The 10760-nt window shown below is 33.2% G+C and overlaps 1 pseudogene; it reads left to right on the top strand.

The window, feature by feature from the left end:
- Positions 1–497: 497 nt before the first annotated feature.
- LOC120204994 overlaps positions 498–10760 on the top strand; it is a 69037-nt pseudogene continuing 58774 nt past the window's right edge.

The raw sequence follows: 10760 nt of genomic DNA, 5'->3' as shown, positions 1-10760 counted from the left end.
GTTCAAGGACATGCTATTGAGAATTGCATCGCTTTCAAGCATCGAGTCCAACATGTTTTGGATCATGGAATTTTAGAGTTCGAGATAAAATGATCGACCTAGTTTGGTAACTGATTATCCTATTTGATTGATACTAAAAGTGTTCAAAGGAAAGGGTATCAGTGGGGGCATCCAGAAGGAATAAGATTTGCTAAAGTATGAAGTTCAAATTCATCATTTGAAGAATGAAAACAATAAACTGAATAGAGGGATGAAATCCATAAATGATGATTTTCAAAGGATTAGTCTAGCCTTTAAAAATGTTGGTATAGGAAAAAGGGGTAACCAAACTGAAAAATGATGTTGAACATTGGAAGAAGAATGCCAAGATGCATGAAGGTCGAGCCAAATATATTTTTTATGATTTAAGGATTGTAAAAAAATGGCGCAAAACATCCGTCATCAATTTGGGAAGATGTCAAGACAAAAACTAGATGTTGAATATTTCCATAACTAATATGGAAGTTTTATATCAGCGTCACAAGCGTGAAAATGATGCTGAATTAGATGCCACTAGGGCTAAGAATAATAAATTGATGAAGATTGCTAATGAATATGAAGATATTGTACAAGGTCTTCTTGATCACAAAGGCTTTCTTACAAGGGAGAATGAACAATATTGTCTACAACTTCGAGAATTGACACAAAAGGTGCATGAAAAAGATGATGTCATGAAGGAAGCTACTCACTAAGCAAATAATGTGGCTCATAAACTGGGTTTCTTAGCTGGCTTTACGAAGGAATTAGAGCAGATTGAGAACATAACACTTGAGTATGAGTGGAAACTAACTTGGCTTTTGAGAGAAATTAGGAGTGAAAGTTATCCCTTATATCTAAAGTTTGTTTAATGTACCAAAACCTTTGGTGTTTAATGAAAGTTTTTTTAAGATGATCACTCTTGAATGACACCTTTTTCATACATGCATTTGTATCACACAGTTTTCATTCTCATTTCTTCATTTTCGCATTTGTATTTTTTGTATCTGTACATTCACATGTCACACATTGCATAACATATTAACATGTGTCAATCATGAAAACGTGAGAGTAATTTGTGAATGATATTATGACAGAAGTTCTGAAAGAAAATTAAAGTCACACGGGGCATATCTCTAAAAAGGATCGAAAGTAATGAATGTAATATTAACATATGCTAGTAGGATCGAGAGAATCTAAGAGAAACTTGTAAAGACCCAACAAGAAATGTTTGATGAAGAAAGAAAGTTCCAAGTTGAGTCCAAGGAACAGATGTCCAAGCTGATGAATATGATGGTTACAGTAATATATGGGGAGAAAACATTAGAGGACTATATTGAGTAAGAAAAGATGAAAACTTCGAGTGAGAATCTAAATGTTAGTGGTGTAGCCAATGCAATGATAAAAAATGACCAAGAACCTATTGAGGAATGTGGTAATCCAATTCAACTCCAAAAATCAGGTGTGATTCCATAAAATGCGACAAAGATCATGTTGGAAAAATAAAAAAATTGAGGGTGAAACTTTTAACATGAAAGTCTAGCCTGAATCAAATAAAAGAAGCATGGAATGGTTGCTATGCTTTGAAGATTGAAAACCTAAGATCCCCAGAAGCTCAAAACTTGTCAATGAAGGGCGATCTTTAAACCAATGTCTCTCTCAAGACGATTGTCAAAAGTTAAATCTTCGAAGCAAACATCTTGGTGATCAGTCACAAGGTCTTCAAGATGGTCATGATAATGGTAAGGAGGAAATAAGGTCAAAAGAGCTTCTACCCAATTTTTCTTCATTTTTGTACGACAAGTTATATCCCAAGTTGCTCCAAGCCCAGCTGATTGCTCCACGTATGGCTAAGCCTCTGCTGCCTCCTTATCCTAGTTGGTATAATGAAAAAGTTTCTTGTGAATATCACACTGGAGCTTGAGGACACTCCATTAGGAAGAGCAGTAACTTCAAACAACAAGTCCAATATCTTTTGGCTCATGGATTTATAGAGGTAGATGATAAGAATCAGTCTATTTCAGTCAGACAATTAGGAGTCAACCCTCATAATGGAGTTGATAATGTCAAAACAAGTGAAGTAAATACGGAAGAAGACGTTAAAAGAGAAAATAGAAAAATCAAGGAAAACGAGATATGTGAGGTAAAGATAAGAGATTCAACTCTCGATACCTCTCTGATGTTAAATGATGAGAAAGAAGGTAAATGAGAGGTAATTCGAGACTGGCCGTAAAAGATGTCTTGGAAAAATACAACCCTCAAGGTTTTTCAAGTACCTATTTTTAACTTGCTATCCCCTTTAATCAAGAGTCAGTACCTCACTCCAAGACCTTTAAAAGAAAAGACTAGCCCATCTGCTTATGGTTATGATCCGAATAGTGCTTGCGATTTTCATCTGGGTGCATTGGGCCATCCCACTGACGATTGCATACCATTGATGGAAGAAATTGAAAAGCTCATTGATAAGGAAATCTTGACACGATAAATTATCAAGAGATGGGGAGAAAATGAGGACAAAGACTCTAGTCCAATTACACGCCCAATATTCTAGAAGTAATGGGGTATTCTTGATGAACAAGTGGAGGTTGATATCTACCACAGTTGTACCTTACATTGAAAGCATCTTGTTTGAATTTGTTTTTGTCCTTTCTCAGCCTTTTGTAAGGTTATTTAAATAAATTTGTGTTACTTTAAAGATGGTGAGCACTGAATAAAATTTGCAATCTTATAGTTCTTTGAATGTTAATTGAATTAAAAACACTTTAAGTAATTAGAGTTATAAATCTTTGATAAAGTGACAAGGTTGAAAATTGATAAAACTAGGACCCTCGACCTTACCCCAAAGATACACTCGAACACCATACCCTTCTCTGGCAGGGGCCGATATTAGCCTTCTCCTTTTATAAGGAAATGTAAGAGGCTTGGTATTCAGGTATGCATAGGAGCTGTAACATCCTCAATACCGGGTTAGTGACCAAATTGTAAAATTTTAGAATTTAGTGATAAAAGTAGAATAGATGAATAGTTCAATGAATTATTTGGAAATATTGCCTGAAAGTTATTAGTAATTATTAAATGAAGTGAAGGGAAAAATGGTCATTTGACTTAGAAATTAATTAAAAATGGGATTGATAAGAATAAGACGAAGGAGATATTTTCTCCAAAACTTCTTCATCTTCTTTCTCCTTCTTCAACATGAAGCACTCCAAGCAAAGGTAAGTTTTCTGATTACTCGATTGTTTGTTGATTTTAAGTATGTGTTTTAATCCTTAGGTGATACTTAAGCTTAAAGAAAGCTTAAGTTGTCTTAAAATCAAAATATTAAGAAGTTATGAAAGATTAAAGAAAATGGGGTTTTAAGTGAATTTTTGGAAAAGAGTTGATAAGTTGAATTTGAAACCAAATTTGACTTCTTATCAACTTAATTAAGAGATATGAGGTGATAGAATTAGATTTAGATCATCCTCAAAATTTGGTATGATTATTGATTTCCATATGAAAGATGAAATTTTAAGGTTAAAGATGTATTGAATGAGTAGAAATTAGTTTAAGTATATGCACTTGAGTTAGTAATATTAAAGGGAATGGAACATGAAGTATTGAAGCTGGAAATAGTGAATTTTCGTGCTTGAATAGTGATTTCTAGGCAAAGAGTATTGGTACGCATTCAATAGGTATCGATACCCTCTTGAACGAAAAATTCCAGAATGTAATAAGGGTACTGATACCTTAGGGAGGGTATCGATACCCCCTAAAGAAAAAAAATGGAATTTTGGTTCATTAAATTAGCTTAAGTTATTAACATCAAGTTATAAGGTTTAGGCTTCTGATAATTGACTCAGAAATTATGTTTATGTAGATATTGAGCCTAAACAAGTTCCGGAACAATCAAAGAATTAGGATCAAGTCAAAGCAAGAAAGGCTAAGGTGAGTGCATCTTATTTTATAGAATTATATGGAAATTGGACTTGTGATAAGTCTATTTCCGATAGTTATAGTGCATGAAGTCCTGATTATAATTAGGTGAATGACATGAAATGTATGTATGCTTGATTATATGAATGGATATGTTTTTGTATGTGCTATGTGGCTTATGTGAACATATGGTTATGAGATAAAATAGGTAATCATAGGAGAATATGATGAAAGTGAACTCATGAGAAACGATAGTAACTAGATAAACATGTGTAAATGTTATATAAATAATAGTCATAGGAGGATTGAAGAAAAATAAATAAGATATGTGAATCTAATACATGAGAAGACATAGCCATGTGACACGTGAATATACTTGAATAATACATGCTATGTGATATGAGATTATGTGACAATAAGTTATATAATGTGAATAATATAATAAGAAGCTATGTGATAAGAAGATATGGGTTTATGTGGTATGAAAGTGTATATGTGAAATGACATGATAGGTGATAAAAACCGTGAGCCTATATGAATATGTGATATATGTGATGTATGAGAATCATATGAGAACAAGAGATGACAATGATTTACATGTCATATGAACACAAGAGAAGTGTTATAAGCTAAGTGACATATGATTATGAAATCATATGAAAAGTGAAATATGCATGTGAATATGTGAAATGATATGAATCATAATGATATTTCCCATGTTATGTGATATGAGAGCCAGGGGTATAGTTGGCATGCCAAGAGTCGAGGGATTACTTATGTCTTTCGGGATATATGGACATTATTATCTATGTTCTTCGGGATATATGGATAGTTTACCTATGTTATTTGGGACATATGGACAGTTTACCTATGTTCTTCGGGACATATGGACATTTTACCTATGTTCTTCGGGACATATGGACAGTTTACCTATGTTCTTTGGGATATATGGACAATTTACCTATGTTATTCGGGACATATGGACATATTATTATATGAGCTGTGGTGACAGCATATGTGTGCACAACCTCAGTGTACTCACATACCTTGAGTTCTCAATAATGTACATAGGCTTACAAAGGACATAAAGAGTATGTACATGATTGTATCTTAATACAATACTTTATTTACATTGCTTCATATATGGTATGGTAAATGATGATATTACAGAAATAATTACATTTGGATAGTAGATTGCATGTTCGTGTTTTTAGAAATATTTTATTATATGTTTATGCCTCACTAATTATATGACTTAGCGTGTAAGTGATTTACACGTAGCTACTAAAAAACAGGAGGATCAAAGCTAAGTTCAAATGAACAACATATCTCCGCTCAAAGATCAGATCATAAGTAAATTACACAGTATGTATTATTATGTGATAAATAGGTTGGCATGTAAACAAAGTCTTTAAATTAAGTATGTGTGCTTTGATCGAGTTTTGGAATGTTTTAAAAGTATTTATGTAAATGGTAAATGTATAGCGGTGAAAGGTTAAATTTTAAGAGTTTATGTATGTTTTCCGGAAGTACTGTAGCAGGGTATCGGTACACTGTAGCAGGGTATCGATACCCCTCTTGTATTCTGGAAAATTTTAAATTCGATATTGTTCACGGTACTATTCACGGTGTTGTTCATGTTACTGTTCAATATTGTTCATACCGTCTAGTATTGTTCATGAAAACGTATTTTTTTCAAATTTTTTATAACGAGCATAATTCAACAGTATATTATCGTATTTTATTAAAATAAGTCCAACTGTTCTATGATTTTAGTTAAGAATGACGTTTTAAAAGTCAATGTGACATCTCGGACTCGTATCCGAGTCGGGTACAGGTTGGGGGTATTACAGGAGTAGGCAAAATGGGGCATCTCTTGTGTATGACATTGCAAAACCAACTAGAACACACTTCTATTGAGGACGTTCAATGGTGAACTTAATCTTAACAAATGGAATTGTGGAGTGGATGGATTTAGTATAGGTCAGTTGTTTGAGAACTGAATTCTAAATATGGATTTTCCTGACCATCAAAAAATACACAGAGACTATAACATGTTATTCTCAATGAGCTTAAGAAATTCTAATATGAATACTTAAATGGTTGATAGATCTATTATTATTATATTATACAATAAAACTAAGCTATTTCACTAAAGCAATTGGTTATAGAGGAAACTTAAAAGCCCTGACTTTATGAATAGATTTTATTCAAACTATGGCATTGCTCGGGTACTCGACAGTTCGGTGTTTGCTCCACTTTGATTGTCAAGTCGAAGACTTTGTGATGAGATGAGCTAGCCTGATAAAGGCAAACTACAATAAAACTAAATTCAACTAGCCAAACAATGACAAATTAAATCAAATTTATCTGAGAAGGAGTTTCAGTAAAATGGACTAAGGGAGTTGAGGAACACCTGTTATAGTTAACCTCACACAAGCACTCATGAAATTTATATTAAGACTAATATCTTTAAACTACCTCTGGTAAAGAAGTCTCCGAAGCTTGAACAAATCGAAGGTTTCAGAGAATTGAAATAGAAGTGTTGTAGAAAGTCTAGTAATTGAATATGCTAATTGCATCATTTTGTCTGCATCCGGTTAAAATACCAAGCCAAGAAAGAGGTAGATGTTGTAATGTTCACAAGAACAAAAAAATGACATCTTTGATGACCAAAACCTTAGAAAATAGGAAGGCCAACCTGAAGCTAACCTATCAATTTTGACACTTGTCAAAGAATTATAACTTTAAAAATATTAAAAGAGTTGTTGATTCTTTTGATATTATGTGAACTCATGTTTACGATTTTGATTCAATTGTAGGCCTGAATTAAGGAGTAATACTTTACAAAATTCTTTCATTCTTTATTTTTTTAAAATAAAAAAAGGGGAAAACATTTTCGAACAAGACAATCTTTTTGGAGTAGATCTTGGTAGTTGACATACATCTCAAACACAGAGCTTATGCTTAGATTTAGTGTTGGAGCAAGAAATAATGAATGTTGGGGAATTTTGAAGGCTTGTATTAGTTAGAAATAATAAATGTTTGGGCATTTTTTAACGTCTATAACATCTGGAATGCAAGATCATTACTTTAAACTAACATTTATTGAGACATATGGGTATAAAGAATGAAAGTGGTATAACAGAGACAATGGAGCTTACTATATATGATTATTTGGTTTGTTATCACAACGTACAATTGTGTCATTCTGGTGATTTTTCATTAATGCTGGCAAACCAAAGTGTCCCACTTATATTACTACTGAATTTTGGTGTCCTTGTAATGCTATACAAAAGCTCTGACCATCATGCAAAGAGCTCCCTTGGTTGAAAAATCTAGGCAAATACCACGGGAAAGGATGAATGTGTTGTCAAATGTTTTACGAACCAATAACTATGCTGCTAACCAATGTTACGATCATGTTTTGTTTCTATTTTACCGAAGAGGAAGGTTGTATTCTACAACCCCAAGGTTAAAGGGAAGAAATGGTGAATATTTTTTCCACGGAATAGGCGATGGAATTTTAATAGCAAGAAACTAGTGGAGTCAAATAAGATTGAACTATGGGATGCCGTTAAACCTCTCGACAGGATATGGTACAAATAGCCTTGTTTAAAATCTGATAAGATGTGGAGACATGAAAGGAATTAGGATAGACCTTCCCTTTGATGTGTTTCAAGAGTCAAATTATAATAGACGTTGCTCTCCTCGGATGGTATATCGTCTTTTCAAAGATGAAAGATCTATTGGATGTCTGTACAAGTTCATGTAAAGAAATCCAATCTTATCAGGGGAAAGAATTTACTTGGGTGTAAGAAGAAATTGGCATAACTCAAGACTTGCAAGAGTGCACGTTGATTAATATCGTTCTTGTAATCAGAAATCATAAATCAAGAAAACATGTATTTATACATGATACATTCCATGCACCATACATTATTTCATACATACATGATAAATTTTTCTTCATGATAATGTATGCACGATTTTTTTTGAGAAATTTTTGTTTTTCTTAAGATAGTTTCCCCAGAAATTTCAATCAGGCCTTTCTTAGAACATGTTTCCTAAGAAACTCAATTTTGTCTTACTAAAAATTATTTTCCCTTGAAATTTCAACTTGACTTTCTCATGAAGATAAGTTAATCTTTGTTATTCCTGACTCTCTAGTAGAGTCAATCCTTGATTCCCTCATGAAGAGAATTCAATCCTTGACTTCCTCGTGAAGAGAAGTCAATCTTTGTTAACCCTGACACCCCAGTAGAGTCAATTCTTAACTTCCTCGTGAAGAGGAGTAAATCCTTGATTCCTCGTAAAGAGAAGTTAATCTTTGTTATCCTTGACTTCCTCATGAAGAGGAGTTAATCCTTGACTTTCTCATGAAGAGAATTCAAACTTTGTTACTCTTGACTCCTTAGAAGAGTCAATCCTTGACTTCCTCGTGAAGAGAAGCCAACCTTTGTTATTCCTGACTCCCCAGTAGAGTCGATCCTTGACTTTCGCATGAAGAGAAGTCAATTTTTTTTATCTATAACTCCCTAGCAGAGTCAATCTTTGATTTCCTCATGAAGAGAAGTCAATTTTTTTTATCTATAACTCCCTAGCAGAGTCAATCTTTGATTTCCTCATGAAGAGAAGTCAACCTTTGTTACTCCTGACTCCTAGTAGAGTCAATCCTTGACTTTCTCATGAAGATAAGTCAACATTTGTTATTTCTGACTCCCCAGTAGAGTCAATCCTTGATTTCCTTGTGAAGAGAAGTCAACCTTTATTATCCCTGACTCCCCAGTAGAGTCAATCCTTGACTTCCTCGTAAAGAGAAGTCATTTTTTTGACTTAATATTCATAAAGAAGAACGAAGAAAATCAGGTTCTATTCAATCTTCCTGAAAGAGTAGTGAAGTGAATTACAAAGATCATGAGTCTGATCTCCCCAAAAGAGTAGAGAAGCAGATTCTTCTTATTTCAGATTTGGTCTTCCTAAAGAAGTAGTGAAGCAAATCAATCTCTAGTCTGATCTCCCTGAAAGTGTAGTGGAATAAATTCTTCTTATTTCAGATTTGGCCTTCCTAAAGAAGAAGCGAAGAAAATCAATCCTCAAGTCTGATCTCCCCCTGAAAGAACAGTGGAGCAGACCCATTTTCCAAAGCTTTTTTTAGTCTTATCTCCCTGAACGAAAAATGGAGCAGACCCGTCTTCCAAATATTTCTTGAGTCTTATCTCTCTGAAAGAAGAGTGGAATATAATCGTTTTCCAAAATTGATCTGACTACCCAAAAAAGAGGAACATATCGAGTCTTATCTCCCTAAAAGAAGAGTAAAGCAAACCTGTCTTCCAAAATAAATCTGACTACCCAAAAAAGAGGAACATATCAATTCTGATCACCCCTGAATGACTAGTGGAGCAAATACGTCTTCCAAAATTGATCTTACCCAAAAAAGGAACAAATCAAGTCTGATCCCCCCTGAAAGAATAGAGGAGCAGAACTGTCTTCCAAAATTGATCTAACTACCCGAAAAAGAGGAACATATCAAGTTTAATCTCCCCTGAATGAATAGAGGAGCAGACTCATCTTCCAAAATTGATCTGACTACCCGAGAAAAAAGGAACATATCAAGTCTGATCTCCCCTGAATGAATAGAGGAGAAAACCCGCCTTCCAAAATTGATCTGACTACCCGAAAAAGAGGAACATATCAAGTCTGATCTCCCTGAATGAATAGAATAGCAAACTCATCTTCCAAAATTGATCTGACTACCCAAAAAAGAGGAACATATTGTAATACCCCAAAACTTTATACAATGACCAAAATGAAAATTTTGAAAGTTTGATGGTAAAAGTAGAAAATTGGGAAAACGTTTAGGGAATTAAGTGATAATTTCCTAAAAAGAATTTTATTCCATAAATAGATGGTTTACTCTTTAGAGTGGAGTTTTATAGAAATCATATTTTTGGATTTGGAATTTTAGTAAAGAAAAGTTAGAAAGGGTTAAAGCCGATAAGGAATCGGTAATTCGGATCGAATTGGAATTTTAAAAAAATTTGAAGGATGTTATAAAATGATTGGAAATAATATTTTAATATTTTGGATCAGAGAAATTTGGTTTGGAATGTGCAATTTTTTAGATTTAATTGAAACAGTTGAATTTAGTGACTAAAACGCAAGTTTTGAAAAGTTTCATGGAATTTTTGTATGTCAAAGTCAAATTTATTCATCTTTGACTTTGAAATATGATAAGGATGAGTTGTCATGGTTTTATGGTAAATTAGAAGATTCATTAAGGGTGATTTGGTCTTATCACAAATAAATGAATAATATATTCATTTAAGTGGAATATAAGGTAAATTAAGATGAAATGTTCTCCACATTTCAACAAAAATTGCTCATCTTCTTCTCCAAAAACCAGACGTGAGATTCTTAAAAGGTAAGAGCAAACTTTAATTTCATTTTGAAGCAATTTCCTTAGGATTTTGAGTATGCTGAAAATAGAAAATTGTTATATGGGAAAAACGCTATCATTTGGTACCAATATTGCATGATAATCTTGTTGGTTGTTCAAGTTCATCTTGAGTTGATGAAAAGGCATTCTTGTGTTTTATGGGTTTTGAATAGTTAAGTGATTTTAAAGAATTGGTTGTAAGAATTGATGAAGAACCTAAGAATGAAGTTAAAGGAAACAGTTTGGATTTTGAATCTGACAGTAGGTTCGAAAATTCACCAGAAATTATATAAAAAATAATTTCGAGGTTATTTTTATATACTGTATTCATATATCGATCTAGTATTGTTTAAAACAAACGGGTATCAATTTCGAGGTGTATACAAAATTA

The sequence above is a fragment of the Hibiscus syriacus genome, unplaced genomic scaffold (genome assembly GCF_006381635.1).
Source record: "Hibiscus syriacus cultivar Baekdansim isolate YM2019G1 unplaced genomic scaffold, ASM638163v2 tig00011824_pilon, whole genome shotgun sequence".
Taxonomy (NCBI): Eukaryota; Viridiplantae; Streptophyta; class Magnoliopsida; order Malvales; family Malvaceae; genus Hibiscus; species Hibiscus syriacus.
Note: the sequence above shows the minus strand (reverse complement) of the source record. Positions and strands in the feature narration are given on the sequence as shown.